The sequence below is a fragment of the Dryas octopetala genome, chromosome 2 (assembly GCF_963921425.1).
Source record: "Dryas octopetala chromosome 2, drDryOcto1.1, whole genome shotgun sequence".
Lineage (NCBI taxonomy): Eukaryota > Viridiplantae > Streptophyta > Magnoliopsida > Rosales > Rosaceae > Dryas > Dryas octopetala.
In genome coordinates, this window is record NC_141367.1 from 6,303,731 (window position 1) to 6,326,199 (window position 22,469).

General features: G+C 35.1%; 1 long non-coding RNA gene and 1 pseudogene across 4 annotated transcripts; one reads left to right on the forward strand and one right to left on the reverse strand.

Moving 5' to 3' along the window:
• Window positions 1–846: 846 nt before the first annotated feature.
• LOC147292744 (uncharacterized) lies at window positions 847–3,807 on the reverse strand. Of its 3 annotated transcripts, none has more exons than XR_015120647.1 (6): window positions 3,425–3,807; window positions 3,233–3,310; window positions 2,011–2,067; window positions 1,710–1,776; window positions 1,265–1,522; window positions 847–1,045 (listed from the first exon to the last, which is right to left on the reverse strand). It is a non-coding gene; the product is annotated as an uncharacterized LOC147292744 (long non-coding RNA). The 3 variants fall into 3 exon arrangements; XR_015120646.1 differs by having other exon boundaries at window positions 847–1,048; window positions 3,445–3,805; XR_015120645.1 differs by having other exon boundaries at window positions 3,445–3,804.
• Window positions 3,808–6,992: 3,185 nt separating this feature from the next.
• LOC147292745 (uncharacterized) lies at window positions 6,993–10,629 on the forward strand (annotated as a pseudogene). The gene is made up of 2 exons (XR_015120435.1): window positions 6,993–7,618; window positions 9,396–10,629. The product of XR_015120435.1 is annotated as an uncharacterized LOC147292745 (transcript).
• The last annotated feature ends 11,840 nt before the right edge of the window (window positions 10,630–22,469 follow it).

Below are 22,469 nucleotides of genomic sequence, written 5' to 3' on the forward strand. Positions count from 1 at the left end.
CTATATCTTGGATGATATTAATAATTAATCACTCAGTTCGAATCATTGTCCGTTCTTCATATCCCAATAAAATCACCACCCAAATCCATGCACTACTACAAAATTGTCGATATATATCAGTCGTGGACAAATATCTAATTGGGCAGCCGTCTGATATAGCGAGTCGTGATATCTAATGTTCATATTTTAGATATCAGTTTTAAACTGATATGTAAACATTGTTTATATATCTTTTTTTTTTTTTTCCAACCTGATATCCTAAATACAAAAGGGATATCCAATTTGATATTATTTCTGATATCTATAAAATCCGAGTATCAATAGTTTTGGTTAATAGATATCGTATTTGAAGTAGAATATGATATAAAACCATAATATCAATATCAAGTTTGAGGTAGAATATGATATAAAACCATGGTATCAATATCAGGTTTGAAGTAAAACATGATTTAAAATCATGTTATCAATATCAGGTATATAGTAAAATCTAATATGTAATCTCGATATCAATATTAGGTATGAAACAGACTCTGATATCTAAACATTGTTTATATATCAAGTCTGAGAGAGAATTTGATATCAAAACGGTATAACATTTCAGTTTTTAGACCAAAACTGATATTGTTTATTATTTCAAGTTTAAAAAAAGGATTTGGAATATATATTATATATATTAGTTTTTTTTTTTCACCTAAAAGGGATATCAATGAATTAAACATACAATTGTGCCTGTAATTTGAAATGACCTAAAATTTGTGTAAGTATAAAATCTTCGATTCCCATATATTTCATATTCCAAGCACCAATAACATTCAAAGTACCCCAAAAAGGGATTACAGTACAATATCCAACAAAACTTGTAAGTTACATATTATTAGAAGATATCAATTGTATTTAAACCAAGATATAAAACGTATCTCAATTACAAAAACAAAAAAATTTGGAATGACTTAGGCAAACAAGTTCATCCTCTGTTCTGATCCTTTCTTTCCTAATAATTCTGTGCTTCACCAGCCATTATGCCAAATGATGTCCTTTGCACTATCTTCTAATTTACATTTAAGAACATAGAAGTTAATAACTAAAACTGAGCTGAAATAGAAAAATAATAATAATCATAATAATCATTCTCTTTATAAAGATAAAACAAAATCAAAGCCAAAAAAAAAAAAAATACTCACTCTCTTTATAAGATAAAACAGAATAAATCAGAGTGATGTTTCTTAGTTATCCTTTTGTTTTTTAAGAAATGCAAATTACTTACAGAGGACCTTCCTTTAGCTTACTGAGTAGCCCATCCTATACGAGTGCGCTGCATCCACACCAACTGCTGAAATGGCGAAATTCTCTTCATTTGCAATCAAGACAACCACCACATGCAGTTGACTTCAATTTTGGCTTTGTCTCCCCCAGCCTTCTCATGAGCTCAGTTACAAGTTCAACATGCCCCAAGCAATCAGCTCGTAGTTCCACAACCACAAAGTTTATCCCCATCGATACTCAATGAGAATGGATCAAATTCCTGCAATTCCAACAAACATATGCACAATGAATCATCATTACCTACCAAAATGACAAAAAAAATATCATTATTGCATTTTAACTATAGCCCACTAGTGTTCTGTACACAATGTGAATTACAAGATCAAACTCCTGTAATGAAAATCTAAACCATCATTGGATATGGAACAATTAGAGAAATTCAATACCTTGGCTTTGAACGGAAAATAAATTAATAAGCCACAGTGATGTTGATTTTATGGTTGGCTTCAAATACTGTCAAACAATATAGCATGAATAAAAATGCTCATCAGTTTGTTGCCCCTCAGAAATAAACTAAAAAAATCACTTTTGTAGGGATGAAAGTAGACTATAAAGGCAAGATCTTTGCACTTTCTTTGCAGCTAGCCTATTAGTGACATGCAAGGAGCACTGGAAATATAAAAGACCTATTTAATCACTCTCAATGAAAAAGCCTATGCACTAAGAAGGTCAGAGAAATTATTTGACCTTGTTTGCAGCCATAAACTATGCAGAGAAGGTTATGGTAAAGATCATAGTGAGTACCTGAAAAGAGAGAAGGAATCAGACCAACAACAGGTATGAGCTCAGTCTGCAATATAAAGTTAAACCCTGCAAGAACCAAAAACCAGAAACCAAAACCATATTTTGTTTTAATTTCCATAAACCTATACCCTGCAAGAAATCGAAGTTCTCTTTGCCTATAACCCTAATTCCAAAATCAAACCCCAGTTCCCAGAAATAAACACTACAAGAAATTAGGGCATTAGTGACGAACAGTTTAGGACTGTTGTAAACGGTGATATGGAACTTTTTTTGTCTAATTAATTAAATTTATAGAGATGCATATTGCCAGACAAAATATGTATAAATATAATGCAACAATGTCACAATATATAAATATAACTTTTCTTTGTAATCTTTATCGCTTTGAGCATTCTATATAACTCATGCATATATACTTGAATAAGAATCATAAGATCTAGAAGAAAAGCACTCAACTTACAAGTTGGCTATGAAAGACAAACTAAGAATTGGAGCACTTGCTAGTTGCTATATGTATATAAACTTATGATCAAAGAATGTAGAGGTACATTAGGTCCAGCTAGATTAATAGCTAGCTAACATTACCTTCTTTTGGATTAACACAGGGAACTAACTCTATGATTTTCACTTTTTCTTTCCCTCTACATTTATGTGTAGTGAAATGAATTAGAGTTCTTGTTTTTAGCATAAATAAATTAGAGTACATGTTATTTACTTGTTCTAGTGTAAAAAAGATAAAAAAAAAATCAAAGAGAGCTACAAGAAATCTTACAAAAACTTTAAAAGCAGAGTAATGAGCAGGCATCCCATATATGCAGCACTTGGTGAACAATCAACCATTTCAACCATTAGAAAAATACAATATAAATAGAAGACAACATAGCTGGATAACAAATATCATATTAGAAACCACAAAGGGATATATTTGCAAGCACATCATTAGTCATGACACATGTACGTAATTGGGAGTTCCAAAGCACCTGCACAAAAAATAGATAAAACAATAGCTTTATACAAAACACACCAATTTAGGATAAAGGTTAAATAATAGAAGCATACGGAACTCATAACCACCACATATAACAAATACTAGTGAAAGAATAACATAAAACAAAAATCAAACTACCAAAAGCCAGGAAAAGAAAACAATCGTTTATTCCTTTACCAAAGTTGGTGGATCAATGGTGAGTCAAGGTGGAGGATGGGCACGGTGGTGGGCAAGAGCTAGTGGCTCAATGATAGGCTGCAAAAAACACAAAAATTTATATTAAAAAAACACATAAATTAATTAAAAGTATACATTTGTACCCTGTTTAAATTAATTAAATAAGCTATACAAACACACACACACACACACCCGTACTCTGTTAAGCCAACCTCTTAAATGAATCCTTGAAATCGATCTCTTAGCTCAGAACCACAATCTATTCACCTACAAAACCAAAGTATAAAATCAAGAGCGAATTGATAGAGAAAGAAATCAGATATTCAACAAAAAAAAAAAACCCTAAACGAGATCGAAGACGGAGTTGCAGGCTGAGGCTTCATGAAGCTCAATGAAGTCTTAGGTGACTCAATGTTGGGGTTCACCAAGGTGAAGTCGCCGTCATACGCCGCCTCTCTCGCTGTAAAATAACTGGAAAAGTCGCGGCTTTGTAGCCTTCAAACTGCTGTCGTGCATGGCTGTCAAGGCAAGTGAAGGCCATCGATAAACACATATCGACAGTAGGAACCCATTGTGGCCGGATTTGGGCCGCGACGCCGTCGCGATTAGAAGATCGTCGGAGAAGTCCATCGGGTCTGTGTGGCTCGATTCTAGTTTCTAGCTTGGTTTCAGGGCGAGTGAAGTACAAGGAAAGAGAGAGGAGAAGGAAAGGAAGAGAGTGGTGTGCATCTCGCCGGCCAAACTCGCCGGACAGCGAGAAGGAGAAGAGATCGAGTTCGCAGGGGGAGAGAGAGAGAGAGAGAGAGAGAGAGAGAGAGAGAGAGAGGGTTAGTGTCTAACAGTCTGTTTGTGGGTTTGTGGGTGTGTGTGTGTTTTGCGTTTGTGTCTGAGCTTTGTGAGGGTTAGTGTCTAACAGTCTGGTAGGACAATAATTTTAAGTGGGGTCATACTTATGTAGATAAAATATTAGTTGACATGTTAGACTTTATAAAATATAAAGAAAAATTAAAACATTAGATATCAGGTGATTTGGGTGGTAGGAAAAAAAACTTATAAGTGGTGTGTTAAGATATCAGTTGACAGTTTAAACTGATATTTTACAAAATTTTAAAAAAAGGGAAAACATTATATATCAGATGGAAAAAAAAAAAAAAACATGTGATTTCTATTAGAGTTTAGATATTAGCAAAGAAATTAACTGATATTATAATATTTACAATATCAGTTTTTTCAAATCTGATATAAAAGAGGTGATATCTATTGATATTTTTCTTGTAGTGATGGTAGCCACTGCCATAAAAAATCATCAATCATTTGCACCTTATTCTCAATCATTTTTTGGATTTTCTTTAATTTTTAGTTGTATTATCTTTAATTTTTCATCTGATCGACCATCTAAAGCTTCCATGGCTGAATAGAATATTGAGTAGAAAGATACATGCAAGGAATTTATTGCAGTAGTTTGAGCACCAAATCACAAACTTCATAATGACTTAGAGATCCATGGAGATAGTGGAGGAGCATGAGGAAGGGACAAGATGGGAGAGAGAGAGAGAGAGAGAGAGAGAGAGAGAGAGAGAGAGAGAGAGAGATCGAGAATGAAGAGAAAGGCCGGGGGGAAGGAGAAGTAGCCATGGCTACCATGGCTAAGCAACCTTGTGTGTGGGCACGTGGCTGTGTGTGTGACAGAGAGAGATATATATTGAATCTGGGGATATACCCAAGGTATTAAATTTCGAAATTTTCAGCGAAATTAGAAATTTCATTTCTTTAGGGTTCCGAAATCAAAACACATGTTTAATAATTTTTCGGGAAGATTTTGTCGAAATTACTGAAATTTATCGAAATTTATCGAAATTATCGAAATTTTCATATTTTATATTTTCTCCAACTTCAGAAATTCACAAAAAATAGCTCAAGAGTCCAAATAATTCACCGAAAAATTCTACGGACTTTTATTGATGAGTACTAATTTCCTATGACCTCAAAATAGTCAAATTGCTTTCAAAAAAATTATGAAAAATCCTACTCTTATAACTTAATTCTGAAAAAATAAATAATCGCCAAATTCTTGAATTTTCATTTTCTAAAATTCATTTCCACACAACTAAGCTCTAGAACCACAACCAAATGTCTAAGTTAGTTAAAATAAATTTAAAGAAATTTCAAATTCCTTTAAACAAACCTTAAAACAAATTTGAAAAATTTAAGTAACAAAATTACCATAAGCCAAAATTTGGGTTGTTACACTTAGTGAAGACAAACCTTGGCTAGGTGAGAGGCACCGGAAAAAAGGAAGGAAAGATTTAAAAAAAAAAAAAAAGACAGAAGAGAGAGGCACGAGGAAAAAAAGTAAGGAAAGAAAAAAAAAAAGAACAAAATGGTGGTGGGGTTTGGGGCCTTTGGGCAATTGCAAAGAAGAAAAAAAAGTTTGGGACTTCGTTTAGTTATTTTAAACCTTAAACTTTAATACATTTCTATATAAAAAAATAATTAAAAGTATCCTAAAGGGCCTAAAACCTAATATCCTAAAGAATATAAAGTATATAGAGTTTAATATATACATTATAGAGTATAAAGAGTATTAGGTTACATAGAATATATAGAGTATTAGGGTTTAGATTTTAGTGAATAATTAAATTATACAGTATAAAGAATATATTAATTTTGTTTATTCGTTATACTAATTTTATTTAACAGTATTTGCTCCAACGCGCATTAAATTCACCTTATATCACATGAAACCTATTATATAATTTAATTTCTTCAATGTTTTTTTTATCAATTTAGTAAATAATATGTTAAATAAATATATGGTAAAGTTTTATTAAAAATTTTCATATTTTGATAGTAATTTCTGTCGTTTTTATCTAATTTTTGTCGAAATTTAAAAATTTTCAAAATTTCCATCAAAATTTCTTCAAAATCTGAAATTTAATTCCTTGGATATACCTGAGTTCCATAAGAATAATTAGTAAATAGGTAACTACAGCCTGTCATGTCATCATTAATCTAGAATCTAGGATCTTCATAGAGATAAGAGACAAGGTTTAGGATTTTATTAAAGATGAGAGGTTTGTAGAGAAGTTGGAAAGATGACTGGAGATGTTGGGTATACTCATGGTGTTAGGTATAGTTTAAGTTAATTATTTTTTAAAATTTAAATTAAATATTTATTTTCAACAAGTCAATTTATATTAGGATAAAATTAAATATTAACATGTTATTAAATTGTTGGGGTTACTAAAAAAAACATTAGGTCCAAATAGCTGCACCTATTAACAAATAATATGTGGTACAAGGTCCAAAGGACCGAAAAATTATTGTGTGTGATCGTAACACCACGTGTCATGATGACATGGTGTTACCAATCTACTCATATTATAACACATATATAATAATTAATTTCCAAAACTCTATAATCTAGAAAAAAACTCTAAGATTTAAGAAAAAAACCTTTAAAATCGTCTACGTGTTATAATTTTAGTGGATTGGTAACACCACATTATTATATCAGGTGGTGTTACGGTCACATGCAATAATTTATCCAATGACCTCTCTCAAATCCAATTTGTCCAATGACCTCTCTCAAATCCATATCCCATTAAAAGCTTTTAAGATTCTTATCTAAGTTCACTGAACTTTCTCTGTTTCTTACACAGTACTTTAATTTTTTGTTGTGTTTCTTCCTTATATATGGCAATAGTAGAAACTGCGACATTGTTGTGTGTGTGAGAGAGATAGATAGAGAGAGAGAGAGAGAGAGATCAGAGATGGAGATTTTTAGAGAAGATGATCATAAGAATGATACAACAAGACTGTATGAGGCATCAGTGAAAGGGTGTGTGGCATCCTTGAAAGAATTGATCCAAAAAAAACGAACTCATTGTTCAAAGAGTTTCACTCACTCCTTTCACTGAAACTCCCTTACATGTATCAGCTTTGCTTGGCCACCATGAATTTGCCAAAACGCTTCTGATTAATGATCCCACACTTATCACAGAGTTGGACTCCTCCGGACGTTCAGCCCTCCACTTGGCTTCAGCTAAAGGCCACAAGGAGACCGTCAGAGTTTTGTTGGATGCATATGCTGATGCGTGCTTGCTTCAAGATGAGGATGGGAGAATCCCTCTTCACTATGCAGCCATGAAAGGACGAGTTGAGGTCCTCAAGGAGTTGATACGTGCAAAGCCTCAGTCCATCAAAGAGGTTCCGAATAGTACTGGAGAAACAGTTTTGCACTTGTGTGTTAGACATAATCGTTTAGAGTGCTTGCAAGTGTTGATAGAAAAGGTGGGAGAGGATAGCGACTTCCTCAACTCAAGAGACCAAAGTGATGGTGGTAAGACCATCCTGCACTTGGCTTTGATGCTAAAGCAAATTCAGGTATGCATATATTTTTCCATTCACTTAAAATTAAGTTTAGAAATACAAGAAAATTTTAAAAATTAGAATTTGAAAATGTGAGCAAAGCCCACTCTCCTTGGTGGCAATAAATAGGGTGACAATTAGACAATAGGGACTAAAGTGTCTCAATTTTAACAAAAATTAGTGGCAATTGGGCAATAAGGATTAAAGTTCTCAATTGCCACCTCATTTATTGCCACCAATGAAGAATGAGCTTTGCTCATATTTCTTGTAGTGAAATCGATTTTACTTACAAACTTGTAAGTGAGTCTATCTGCACCCCTAAGTTTTCTCATCCTTACCCTTAAGTTTTTGTAAAAATTTATATCTTTGTTTTGTCCTTGGAAAATAAAAGATAAAATAATAATGAAAAAAACCTTTCATCTCCTTTTCTCTCATTTCTCAACGAACGAAAGATTATTATGTATGACCATAACACCGTTATATAATATAATCAATTCATGTGCTATAATAAAAGTGAGCGCTATTAATATTATACCCTACAAGTATAAACTGATCGTCTATCTATATTATAATACGTTAAATAATTACATCACGTAGTGGTATTACGGTTATACAAAATAAATTTTTCTACCAAACAAGAGGTGGTGCCTCTCCCGGCGTAGTCTTTTCCTTCTTTCTTTTTGTTTCTCTCTTCTACACTGATTCGGCCCAATATCTCAAAATCCATTGGAAAAGATAAGGGTTTTTTCAAATTTGGTACATGAATTTTGGGTTGTGGTACCTGAACTCTAATTTGGCCCAATGCATATTTAATCTTTTATTTTGTATCCAAGTGGTACATCCGTTTAAATTAATAACGGAAATTGTCAAGCCTAAGGGGTATTTTAGTAAATGCAGTTGAGTTGTTTAATTACCCAAATGAATATTCTCGGGGGTAATTTTGTCTTTTCATCATCATCTTCTTCTCATGTGCCCCAACCCACGCCACTTTTCCTCCTCCTTCCTCAATTCTGTTACTTTTTTGGATCCCCAACGTTAAAAAAGAAAAGGAGAAAAAACCTTCTCAGATCCCCACACTCAGCAGAATATCTCCCCACAGCACACCCACCATCTTCTTCTTCTTATTCTTCTTCTCCTTCTAAACCTACTGCGTATCTCTCCACAACACACCCACCCTCTTCTTTTTCTTCTTCTTAATGTTTCAAATCTCTAAAATAAAAAATAAAAAACGGACAAGAAAACTACTGCAGATCCCCTACACCCAGCCCGTACCCACCTCCTTTTTTTTCTTTTTTTTTTTAATGTTTTTTTGTTCATATATTCTCTTATTTTTATTGCTTTTTGTTTTCTAAAGCTTGTAAAAAACCTTAAATACCATCATCTCTATTAAGTTGACTAAGGGAATTAAGATTTGGTGCTTATTAGATACAAAATAAAGATTGAGTATACAATTTGGCCAAATTAGAGTTCCGTACCACATTGGGACACAACTTAAAGTTGAGATACCAAATTTGAAAAAAAAACCCAAAAGATAAAAGATAAATAAAATAAATCAGAATCTAATATGCAATTGGGCTAAATTAGAGTTCAAGTACCACATTGGGAAACAGCCCAAATTGAGATACCAAATTTTAAAAAAAAAAAACCCAAAAGATAAAAGATAAATAAAACAAATCAGAATCTAACACACCATCAAACTTCTACCATATATACCTGTTACAATGTTCTCTTGTGTTTGTTTTTGAAGAAGCAAATATATTAACGCTACAGCTTGCGCGCATTGCATACACAGACCATAAGATACCTGCTTTCGCTACCTGTTATAAGAGCAGAAGCGTGTGCTGTAAATGGGATGGCTTTGACCACGTCTCATGTCTTAGAGCACAGTCCAAGAGACTTCAAAAGCCTCGAAATTCAACAGGTTTTGGTTGACGCAGGTATAAGATCAAGAGAAAGTAATGAAAGTGGTCTCACACCACCATCAATATCACCAAATATTCAAAGCAAAAAAAAGAAAAAGAATCTCCGACGTCGAGGTTCACCATCACCAACCACCGTTCATGATCACAACAAACAACTTGGACAAAAGGCAATGAAGTGGTGCATAAAAGTGATGGAATACTTGAAATACGAGGGTGATTGGTTGGAAAAGACACGTGGCATGCTGATGGTTGTGGCCACCATGATCTCAACCATGACTTTCCAAGCTTCAATTAGCCCACCAGGCGGTGTTTGGCAACAAAATGACAGTAACAGTACGGACAATGATGGAGACAAATTCTGCTCCGAACAAAACTTATGTATTGCTGGAACTGCAGTTTTAGGCTATGTATGGTCAGATGACTTCGTGATATTCATAAATTACAATACCGTTGCATTCCTTGCTTCTCTGAGTGTCACTCTTTTGCTCATCAGCGGATTTCCGCTCCACAATCGGGTGTGTATGTGGCTCTTGTCAATGGCCATGTGTGTCACTCTCACCTTCTTGGCTCTTACCTACCTAAGGGTTCTGCTCTTGGTGGTCCCTTATCAACTTTTCAATCCATCCATACATATATACAAAGAATTCTTTAAGGTTTGGAGTTTGTTGCTTGTGATGGTCGGAGCAATTCATACTATTCGCTTTCTGATTTGGCTGGTGAAGAGGTTGCGCCGCGTCTACTTAAGATATAAGAAGATGCCAACAATATGTCTGCGGAATTTGGTCCGTAGTTCCACATATATAGCCTCCATTGCATTTAAGGCTCCAATACAATCTCCTAATCAGAATTCGACTGTTGGTGTCTAACAAGACTCAACTAAATATATATATGTATGCATTTTATGATGCTAGCTAGGTTGTGACTTTAAATTCATATTATATCAATTAGGTTAATTCTTGATTGAATGTATAATTTAGATTTAGCCTCTAGAGACAATATCCTATATATATATGATTAATGTATATATGAATCTATCTAGTTGGCAAAACTTGTTCTAAGTTACTGATTTTCATCATTACTAATGAATGTAGTCTAGTTATTTTCTTCAGAAGCTCATTGCAACGGGAATGCGGTTATATTTAAAGATGACTGTTAAACATCTTTGATTAAATATAGCAATTAATGCGCCTGATCTTTATTCTTGTATTTGTAATCCGCCTTTTGAGATTGATTTGGGACCTCTGGTTCAAAAGCTAGGTAGATTATTCTTTATGGTTCTAGACTAAAAAGTCTGTAGAAATGTTGGTGCACGTGCTATAATCCTATTACGTGTCTATTATATCATAAAAGAAGGAAAATTCTACCATACAACCGCCATATCGTTTTACTCCGCCTTTGAATGCATCCGTACGAATGATAACCAATAATCCACGTCACCATAAACGCCTATCATTCTTGAACCCTAATTCTTGAAATAAGCTGTGTTTATTTCAGGTTCAAACACTTGCTCAGGCAAATTTATTAGTTATTAAAAGACTAATATCAAATAGATTAGCAAATTAAACGTAGGTGTTCATCTGTTCACAGCCAATTTTCTGTTTATTGCTTCCAATTTGGGTCACAATGTTATTGCAGGCAAGATAAATCACCACAATGTTATAGTAATTAATCATGTTGATTACTATATATGTTGACCACAATGTTATTAATTGTAGGCAAAGTTTATCTGTGGTGATAATGTCTCCCTTTACAAGATCAAACAAAACTCATTCAAGGCCAGTTGATTTGGTGGTGTCATCAATGAAAACAGACAGAAAGATGAATGAGAATTTACACGTACATACAGATGTAGATCGATCTAAGGCTGAAATGGGTCGTGTCATGTCGGATTCGTGTCGCATCATTCTGTGTTTGTGTTAAATACTAGTCAACCCTAACCCGATCCGTTTAATTAAGCGTATCGAATGACTCAACCCTAACCCAACCCGTTTATAATCGTGTCATTTTCGGGTTGACCCATATATCTAGTGAACCAAAACTATAATTTCTTGTATTTTTAAACCAAATTAAATAATTACTTATGCATTACCTTTAAAATATAAAAAACATATTTAATCATAATACTAATAAAACTATATACACATAAGTCATAATTGTACAATAGATCATATAATACATATTAAAAAATGAGAAAAATTATTCATTTTCTTCATATAATACTAATTAAACGTGTTTAGTGTGTCATAATCGTATTAAACTGCTTGACACTAACCTGATCCGTTTATTATTCGTGTTTAGCGTGTAGTGTCATATTTGTTTTCGTGTCAAGAAATCGTCAACCCAAACCGGCCGCTAACTTCATGTCGGACTCGAATCGTGTTATCTTGTCATGTCAAAATTTGCCACCCTAGTAGATTAACCTCTACTTGTCAAAAAGTTGTTTTCTTTTTTTGATAGACTCTAACCAGCCTTCTATCAGCTCAGTTTCAGTTGCCCTTTGCTCTCACCAACCATTCAGGATCTTCTATTGTTTAAAAACACAAATCTATAGAGGCAGAGCCCCTAGTCTGAACTCTGAAGTAGCTTCAACTCAGATATTGCTTGTGCCTGTTATGTGGAAATCAAAAAGATGAAATTTAGAGCAATTATATACAACACTCCTTAAAGTTTTCGAGGTATAGGAAATGATATACCTGAATGGCATTCTTCCTACGCTCTCTGCGCAAACAATCTTCAAGGTACTTCACTCTCTAATTGGTCCTTCAAGGTACCTCACTCTCTGATTGGTCTACAAGCCAAAGAATGAATTACATATATTATGCAATGGGATCAATTATTTCATGACTTAAAGTAAGTAAATAACATAAATAAGTAAAAAAATGGATGGGAACAATTTCTTTTTTCGTGTGTACCAGATGACAGAAATCCTCGATGTACTCTTTAAGTCTTGCAATTGTACGACGACTTTGTTGATACTACTCCCAAATGACCTAGAAAGCATCAAATTTCTAATCAAATTTTGCCTAGGCATTGACATTTCAAGGCAAGTTGGTATTCTGCAAACAAGCTTAATTAATTACCTGTATATTGGGTGGTAAAGGAAGGCCTTGAGCTAGAAACACCTGATCCACTTTAAGCACATTTAGCATATGCACTTTTCTAGTTGTTATTATGATTTTACTTCCTAAACCAAACCAACTCCGGTTTCTGGCAAGGGCATTGTTGATGCAAATTTTCGTAAGGGAGATGCGCACAATACCTTAGGATGGATGATTTGGCTGATTGGAAGTCTTATTGGATGATGACTTGTGATGATCAAAGCTTGCTGAGTTGCTAATTGAAGTTGGTGAGATCTTCCTGCACAAACACAAGATCAAAGGAGATTGATCGGTGTGGTACTAGCCAAACATGCTCCGATGATGAAGTTAGTGATGTGTGTTTGATGGGGTTTGAGGAAGAACAAGTAAGAACTTGGGAGAATATGAAGAATAATGCAAGATCTTTTGGGTTATTCTCAGCTAGTTGTGGTGTATTTGTGTGGTCTTTTTTGAGTAAATTGTGAATCCCTTGCTTTGTGCACATAAGTGAGTATATATAGGCAAAGGAAGTTGTGAGTGTTAAGTTACCTGCATGAAGATAAATGGTTGAGAAGAGGCCACGCATTCAGTCATGAACAGTAGCATGCACAGTTACCCACCCACCTTTGCATTCAATGCTGCATTGAATGCAAGTATGGAAGATGTTGAGCTCATTTTAGAACATTTAGTTATCCTTAAAATCTTACATTTTTGTCCTTGTGATTTAGCATTTTTAGTGTTTTAATTCTTCTTTTTAATTATTTAGTTAATTAGTGGGTCTTATTATTTTTTATCTTCATTCATAGATTTTATTAGTTTTAAATTTTATTTTGTTTTATTAATTAGTCCTTTTTATTTTTGTGTAGGTTTCAACAAGCCCAAAACATTAAGAAAGAAGGACAAGCCCAGCTGGCCTAGCAAGTAGAAGGAAAAAAGATTGTAGGCCCATAATAAAAGAGAATAGAAAGAAGAAAAGAAGAATTAGCTCCCTAAGTCCAAGGCCCACTTGCGCAAGGCCCAGCCGCCAAGCCTTGGAAGCCGAACAGCCACATGCATGGGCCGGCCCAACTGAGGAAGCTTTCTTTCCTTCCGCCCAGTTTCCTAAGATTCTTTGATCTCTAGTAGTTACCTAAAATTTGGTTTCACTTGGGATGCTTAAAGGTTGTATCTTTAAGCAAGAAAAAGATCTACCATAGAAAATCATTTATTTTGTGCTTAAAATATAAATATCTTTGGTGAGGACATCAAGTTGAGTCTTGGGTGTCCTTCTTTCTTTGAGAAATAGCTAGATCTTTACTAGAAATAATTACATGGTGGTGTGGACCCTAGACCTTGGTTTCATACCAATTTCTAGACCCTCTCACCCACATTTTTCCATTTTATTAGTTATTGTTTAGTTTCTTTTATAAAAAACTCACAAAAATCTTCCAAGCTAGGTTAGATCTAAATTAATATAAAGTCTACAATTAGTGTGTCACTTTTTGCATCACTCTTTGAGGTTCGACCTCGTTAGTATACTACAAGACTCGTATAGTTGCGAGTAAATAAAATTTTACAACAGAAGATCAAGTGGAATGCCCTAATAGTTATGGCTGTGAGCTGGGATGTCCCATTCGTCAGAAGGTCATGTCAGGGATACTTAAGTATAGCGATTCATCTCAACTTGATCTTCCAGAATGGCGGTGAAGTCCAAGCTGAGAAGAACACATGTGTCCGCCTATATGTAGATATGAAACTCATGTGTGATCAGGTCGAACGTGGACAAGTTTAGGCTGAACCGATCAGATAAATGGTGTAATGGTTGCCTCAAGTGTGAATCAGCTATGACTGAAATTTCAAGAAGATGATCAGTGCATGCCGAGCTGACCTGAGATGTCCAAGAAAAGATGAACACTCAAGTTCTTGGAAGATCCCAATGTCGGTTCGGATCAGATCAAATTCGGGTAACCTCGAAGAATGAGCCGATTTGATCTGAACAGAGCCCATGCTGTTGAGCTGGTATGGTGACATGGAAGGTTGAATTTGACCAAGTTGACCGTTGAAAAGTCAAAGCTGAAATGAGACTTGACCAGCCACGTGTTGGTCCATGATTAGTCGTTGAATCCATGTGAATTTATCCACAAAAAAAGTCCCCCAACTTCCGATCTGAGCATGCTGAGATGGGTTGGAAGTTGAGAAAATTATTCATGGAAAATGACATCCGAACCAATCCGATCTCATGTGATGATCCCGATGGGTTCGGGATCCTGCCAATCCGAACACGTAGTGACAGGTGGTTGGTCGAGGTACCTCGGGAAGATGTGAAGGGACAGTGATCATGATTGTGCCTCCATGTGGAAGTGTAAGGGTCACTTCATTTATGGGTATTCAAATCATGTACACGTGGCAAGATCTGGCATTTGAAGAGCCAAAAATGAAGGGCTGAGATTGGATTGGCCTAAGGGTATAAAAACCCTTCTCCTTCTTCTTTTCTCTCATTTCTGCAACTCCCAGAATCCCAAGCCCCCAAACTCTCTCTCTCTCTCTCTCTCCCAAAATCTCTCACCCTCTCTGTGTGGTTCGAGCGGTGGGCCGGTCACCAATCTCGTCTTTCATGCTCGCATGAAACACATTGAGTTGGACTATCACTTTGTCCGAGAACGAGTCAAGCTTAACACTCATACAGTTCATTATGTTCCTTCTGTTGATTAGCCCGCAGACATTCTCACCAAAGGCTTACATAAACCATGGTTTCTTCTCTTACGGTCCAAACTTGTCTTTTCTCTGCCGCCAAGTTTGAGGGGGGATGTTAGGAAACCCTCATAGTTTAGGACTTTAGTTACTTGTCCTTATGGTTAATGTTAGTCTTGTATATCAAGCAATTCTTATTGCATTAGGTTAACACGTATTGGGCTGTATATATATGTACTCTTCTCACATTATGAAATCATCAAGTTTAACCTTTCTACACACTCTCACTTCAATAGGCACACATTATGGCAGACTTACAGCAAAATCTGAATCAAAGTTTCCCATTAAACGCATTAGACTCAACAACAGATGTTGTACAAGATGGAAAAGGGCTCAAAAATTGTGAAGGTTATGGTGGTTACAAGGCCCTGCTTGATTTTGTGCCCGAGAATGACATGATAATTGGGGATGCTACTATTGGTGGTGAGTTAAGGGGAAAGATGCAAGCTCTTCATGTTGGATCCAAGGATTTGGTTGACACAGTAAGCAGTGAATCATGCACCAATGCATTGACGTTGCAAGGGAAAGAGTGTGAAGGTTGACATCACATTCTAATGGGGTTAGGATATATTTATGTAGTTTTGTATATAATAGGTCACTTGTAAAAGAAAAGGATGAATAGTACATGTCATTGAGGTTAAAATCCCATAGGTTTGCATACCCAAAGCTAATAGTTTGAGCTTGCATATAGTCCTCCTGAATCATTTTCTATAAAGAGCGTTGTCTTTGAGTGGTTGGTTCATAGCTGTGCGAGTTCAAATCAGTTGGAATTCAAGACTAATGACATCACATTCTAATGGGGTTAGGATATATTTATGTAGTTTTGTATATAATAGGTCACTTGTAAAAGAAAAGGATGAATAGTACATGTCATTGAGGTTAAAATCCCATAGGTTTGCATACCCAAAGCTAATAGTTTGAGCTTGCATATAGTCCTCCTGAATCATTTTCTATAAAGAGCGTTGTCTTTGAGTGGTTGGTTCATAGCTGTGCGAGTTCAAATCAGTTGGAATTCAAGACTAATGACATTCACAAAGAACCCTTTCTTTCTTGACAACCAATGTGTTTCTTGAAGCAAACCTCTCCTCCAAAAGTGTAGCTTTATGTTAGAGCCATTTATTTTAGGGTTTCTGAATGAGCTGCCCTAATTGTTGTAATTACCTATATATTTAGGCATTCCATTAGGCATGTGTACTATAGTTGTAATTGCCTTATATGTGGACTATTTGTAATCATACATATATAGATCCTCCTTGAGAGAAGAATAATAAACAAAAATTTCCTTCTCTTGCACTTCCCCTGAGTACTCTAAGCCAAAATGCCATCTTTTTAACTGAGAAAATGGTGTTTCTCCCTACAAGGCTAGAACCAAGCTTAATTATTCTGGGATAATTACGTAATTGTCCTCCCAAAAACGAATTTTATTTTTTTAGTATAAAAAAACCAGTTTTAAATATTTGATAAAAGAAGAACAAATGAATAGTTTATCTTTGTCAGAAAGCTAGTTGAAAATGTTTTCTTTTGTAGTCTTGTCATGTTGTCATAAATAGAAAGCTGAAAGCAAGTGTTTGATTTGTAAAAATTTGTTTGAGGAAAATAGCTCAGAAGATAGTTTTGAAACCTTTTTAAATTTTTAATAGAATGCTTGTGTTGAAATTTGAAGAAGGATTGCAAATCAACTTAGCATGAAATGGGCTGCATGTGGTCCTAAACTTTTAGGCTTGAAAGAAAAAATGGCCAGAAAGAGAAAGGTCCCTAAATTTAGCAAGAATCTAAATATTACATCATTTTAAGCAAGCTACAAAGCTAGTATTGAATCTTCAATCTGATCAACATGACCTTTACACTCATATCAGCTATAGAAATTATTAATATTTTACACTCATTGTTTCCAACTCAAATGCAAAAACAAAGAATGAAAAAAAAAAAGGAAAATAGAGGTAAATATCAAGAACTCACATAAATCACAATTGAATATAAAAGACAAAAAAAATGAACTGACAAATTAAGTTTCTTTATGTTCTCTTAAAGAAATAAAGGAATGAAATCAGAATATATTGTGTCTATGTTCTTTCTGTTGGATACAATTATGTGGACTCAAATAATTTCAGAATTGTAATAAAGATATATAAAATAAATTTGTTCAAAATAAATCAATGGAAATTAAATATGCACTCACAATACTTGAAAGGAAATTAGACTGAGACTTGCCGACGCAATTTTCTTAGGACAATATTTCTACCCCTACGTTGGTGTACACAGTGAATGGGTAGGAGTCTCCCAAGATACAACAGTGTTTAGCTTTGTTAATCTGCACTGAAAATAACAAAGCCCTAACGAACTGAAAATAAAAGAACTTCTTCAACAGAGAGAGAAAGAGAGAGAGAGAGTAAGTATGGTTTATGTTTTTCTGAAAGATTGGAATTGATCAAATTGGCCAGATTTGATTCCAATTTATAGGCAAGGCTAGTAGTGTCTGTTCGTAACAGATACACTATATTGAAATGTAGTGTCTGTTTGAATAGACAGTTTTCTGATGGGTGGTGTCTGTTTGAATAGACACCATCTTCTGATGGGTGGTGTCTATTTGAAAGAACAGACACATCCTTTCAATTCAAACCTTTGTCTAAAAGTCATACTCCTTTGAAAAGGTGCAACAATTTAACACCCAAAAAACATATATCAATTATGCAATTTCTCATTCATTTGAAAACTGGTTTTCCAACAATCCCTCACATGAATGAAATTGTCTTCATTTGTCTTTAACAAACAAAAAAGTGTCGAAGAGTTCATCTGTAACAATGCTCATCGGAATAGGTAGTTTTCACTTTGAACCTTCCCTAGTAAAAGTTTATCGGATTTACTTAGCCAATCAGTGAAATATTTCATCTTGAATTGTCGACTGTTGATGTAAAACTAGACAATAAACACTACACAAAATTGTTTCATATTTAGATTCAGTTCTCGGTTGTTTTCATTTTGGTCCTGAACAATTTTTGGTTCTACGAGTGCTACTAGAGAATTTCAGCCTTATAAAATTCTCATAGAGCCGACCCAGCTCCCACTAACATAGGTGACCGCTTCTATCAATGGTATCCTACCATACCACTTGTATTTGACAAGATATAGACGTCATTAAAAGCATAGCTTATCATTTTTCTTATGCTGTAGGTATACTCCCAAGTGCTCACTAGTGAGTTACTCATAACTAGTTATCCTATTGAACTTAGTCCGTGGGATCTCTAGACGCTAAGTTAGGTTTCTGTATATGGTAACTCGTTTAGTTTAGGCTTTTAATCTCATTCCTCTCGATGCGCAGTCAATTTTCTCTCTAAATAAACCTTTAGTAAATGGATTCGCTAGGTTATCTTTAGATTTCACAAAATCTATGGAAATTATTCCATTTAAGAGTAACTGCCTTACGGTCTTATGTCTACGATGAATATGTCGAGATTTACCGTTATACATAAAGTTTTGTGCTTTGCACAATGCTGCTTGGTTATCACAGTGTATACATATGGCCGACACAGGTTTAGGCCATAATGGAATATCTTGCAAGAATTGGCAAAGCCACTCAGCTTTTTCACCGACTGTATCTAAAGCTATAAACTCTTATTCCATTGTGGAACAAGCTATACACGTTTGTTTGGAAGATTTCCAAGATACTGCAGCTCCTGCTAGAGTAAACACATATCCACTTGTTGATTTTGATTCCTCTGAATTTGATATCCAATTTGCATCACTATATCCCTCAAGCACAACATGGTATTTCCCATAATGCAATGCATATTTGGTGGTATTCTTTAAATAACTTAGCACTCTTAATAATGCTTCCTAATAACTCTTTCCTGGATTGCTTGTATACCTACTTAGTTTACTAACTGAATAGGCTATATCAGGCCTAGTGCAGTTTATGACATACATTAAACTGCCTATGATCTGTGAATACTCTAACTGGGACACACTTATACCAGTGTTCTTATGTAGCACTAAGGTTGGAGTAAACGGATTGTTTGTTCCTTTAAGCCATGTTGTTGAAATCTTTCAATCACCTTGTTAGTTTCTACGATTTGTTATATTAGCTATTTTCCTTGTCAAAACAATTGTATTTATTTTTAATTAATCACTCACAAGCTCTAGGCTAGATTAAGGACAAGTTCAACTGTAATGAAGAAGTCAAGAATGAACAAAGACACAAGGTATACTGCACTTCATTCATTTCATGAAAATAACAGTTTTTTGTCTATTTGACTAGTCATTCACTGATCATAAAGAACAATGTTTTTCACGTACAGTGGTTGATACTTAAGTCACAGTCACTACAGTGGGGCCATTTCGGGTTTTACTTTTAAAGCCCATTTCATTGAAAGCCCAAGTTCTGTTTTTTACTAAACATGCATGTGCATTGCACATGGCTTGGTTCCCCTACTGTATCAATCAGATCTGATTGTATCTTTGCCATTCACGCCACACACCTTCACACATCAGCACTATTCATCATCTTCCTCATTTCTGATTTTTGCAAAATAAAGCAAAATTCCTTTTTACAGCTCCTCATTCCTATCCTTAGTAATACTAGGATACCCCTCTAGGACAAAGAGAATATGCCCTCATTCGTCTCTTGTGGACAGCCATTGATTGGCTTCCACGTGGCTTGGGCAAACATGAAAGTTGCGTGGGTGTGTACGGGTATATGGCGCATTCTGTTCAGATCTTTTCGTGGGTGTGCATGAGCATTTTGAGTGTGTATTTTTCGGGTTTCATGCCTGGGTATTTTCGAGGTTAAGTGCTCATCTTTAACATTTTCAAAATATGGTCTTTTAATTCTTGAAAAATCAAAAAGGATTTTCTGAACTTGTTTTGTTTCATCTAAAATTCTAAATGGATTTGAGTGTTTAAATCTTCTTATATATTCTTTAAACACATTCATTTTTAGATTTTAGTTGAAGGATTCAATATCAACTTTTTCTTGCCTCTAGCTTGAGAAGGTTGATCTTCTTTTTTTAAGAATCCTACATTTGCATATCATGTTCATGCATTGATGAATCTACTGGGCTTGGTGCGAATTGGTGCCATGGGTTGATGAGCTTGGAGTGGAGCTGCCTTCTTCATGAATGACCAATTGCCTTGCTTATGGAAGTTGCACAAAGGGGTAAGAAAGCTGCCACTTAGTCTAGGACTTAGTGATTGAGCTTGTGTGCTGTGTGCTCCCTTTGTATTGAACTTCTTATTTAGTGGATTGCTTGGTCAGCTGGATAGACCCCCAGTTTTTACCCTTTGTGGTTTTTCTGGGTGAACATCTTGTGTGCATTTGTCTTCCCTGTTTGTGTTGTTATGCTTACTGACTCACTCAACTTTTAAACACAAATCTGTACTGTAGCTATATGCTTGAAATTGATATATGCCTTATATAACTGTCTAGCTAATCACACACCACTGTAGTTGTGGATAACACTGGAATGCCTACTGTGATGGGTCCTCTGAGTGTATAGGATGTCACTTGATCCTTGGTGTGTTTGATTTGTGTTGTTTACAGAAGTGATTTTTGGTTTTTTAGAAGTCAATCTGGAGTTTCATATGTTCGTTACTGAACCGTTTGAGTTGTGTTTGTTTGACTAGTTCCTGAGTGATCACATAAACCAAAAATGGGGGTCCGATCACTGAACGTGAAATTAATCAAGTTTATTAAGTGAAGAGATCACCTAAATTAAACTTTCAATTAGTATCAGAGCGCTACTCTAAAAGCAAATAGAGAGATCCTAGGGTGTTGTCTGTTTTCTAGGTGTGTCTAGATGGAAAGAGATCGTGTTGCAGGATCTTGCAACTCTCCTCCATTCTTTGATGGCAGCAACTACGCTGCTTGGAGAGAAAAATTTGAAATTTTTCTTGATGCCTATGACGAGTTGGCATATGAGTATCTCACTGTTGAGTGGATTCCTCCCACATGAACTGTTGATGGGATTGAAACTCCTAAGCCTAGGTCCGAATGGTCTTTAGCCGAAGTCACGGCTTCTAGCTCCAACAAGAAGGCTAGAAATGCTATTGTCACTGCATTATCTTCCTCACAATTTGCACACATACAACATTGTGTCACGGCTAGGCAAGCTTGGAACAAACTTAGGGTTGTTCATGAAGGAGACAAACAAGTTAGGTCACTTAAGCTTCAAATGGTACATGCCAAATTTGAAGAAATTAGGATGAAAGAGTCTGAGTCATTTTCCGAGTTCTATGAAAGGTTGGAAGCCCTCACAAATGAAGCCATGTCCCTAGGTAAACCTTATGAGGAGTCTACCATTGTCCAAAAAGTTCTTAGATCTCTACCTAAGAGATTTCAATCTAAGAAACATGCAATACAAGAAGTCCAAAATTTGGATGAACTCAAAATTGGTAAATTGGTAGGAAAGCTTAAAACTTTTGAGATGGAACTTGAAATGGATGAAAGGGACAGCAAGAAGTCAAAAGATATTGCTTTGCAAAGTGTCAAAGAGATGAGTGAAAACTTGAGTGAAAAATCATCCATGTCCGATGATGAGGTTGCCCTTTTTGTCAAAAGATTTAGACGAATTCTTAGAAATAAAGGGAGAGAAGCTAGGACTAGTGGTAACAACTTTAAGGAGTTCAAATTCAAACCTCAAGGAGAGAATTCATTTGAGAGAAAACAAGAGAGGAAGTCTAACTTTAAAGAAGGAAGAACAACCAAGAGAGATGTGAAATGTTACACTTGTGGTGGAATAGGTCACATAGCAATTGAATGTGCAAATAATAGAAAGAATTATTCTTCAAGTAAGAATAAAGCCATGAAAATCACTTGGAGTGATAGTGAGAGTGATGACTCAAATGATTGTGAGTCTTCTTCCGATATTGAGGGTGATGAAGTTGCATTTGTTGTATCAATCAAGGAGATTGAACAAGTTGATGGTGGGTCTGACTCAGAATCTGCTCCTGATGATGAGTCTTACACTGCACTTTGTGATAAGTATGACTTACTTTTCACCGAAACTCTTAGCATAAAGGAAGAAAATCAGAAACTAAAGAATGCTAAATTGAAATTGTGTGAGAAGATTGAGTCATTAGAGAGTGAATTAGAAAGTGTGGCTATCTTGAAACAAAATTTTGAGAGTCAAGTCAAAGTGCTCA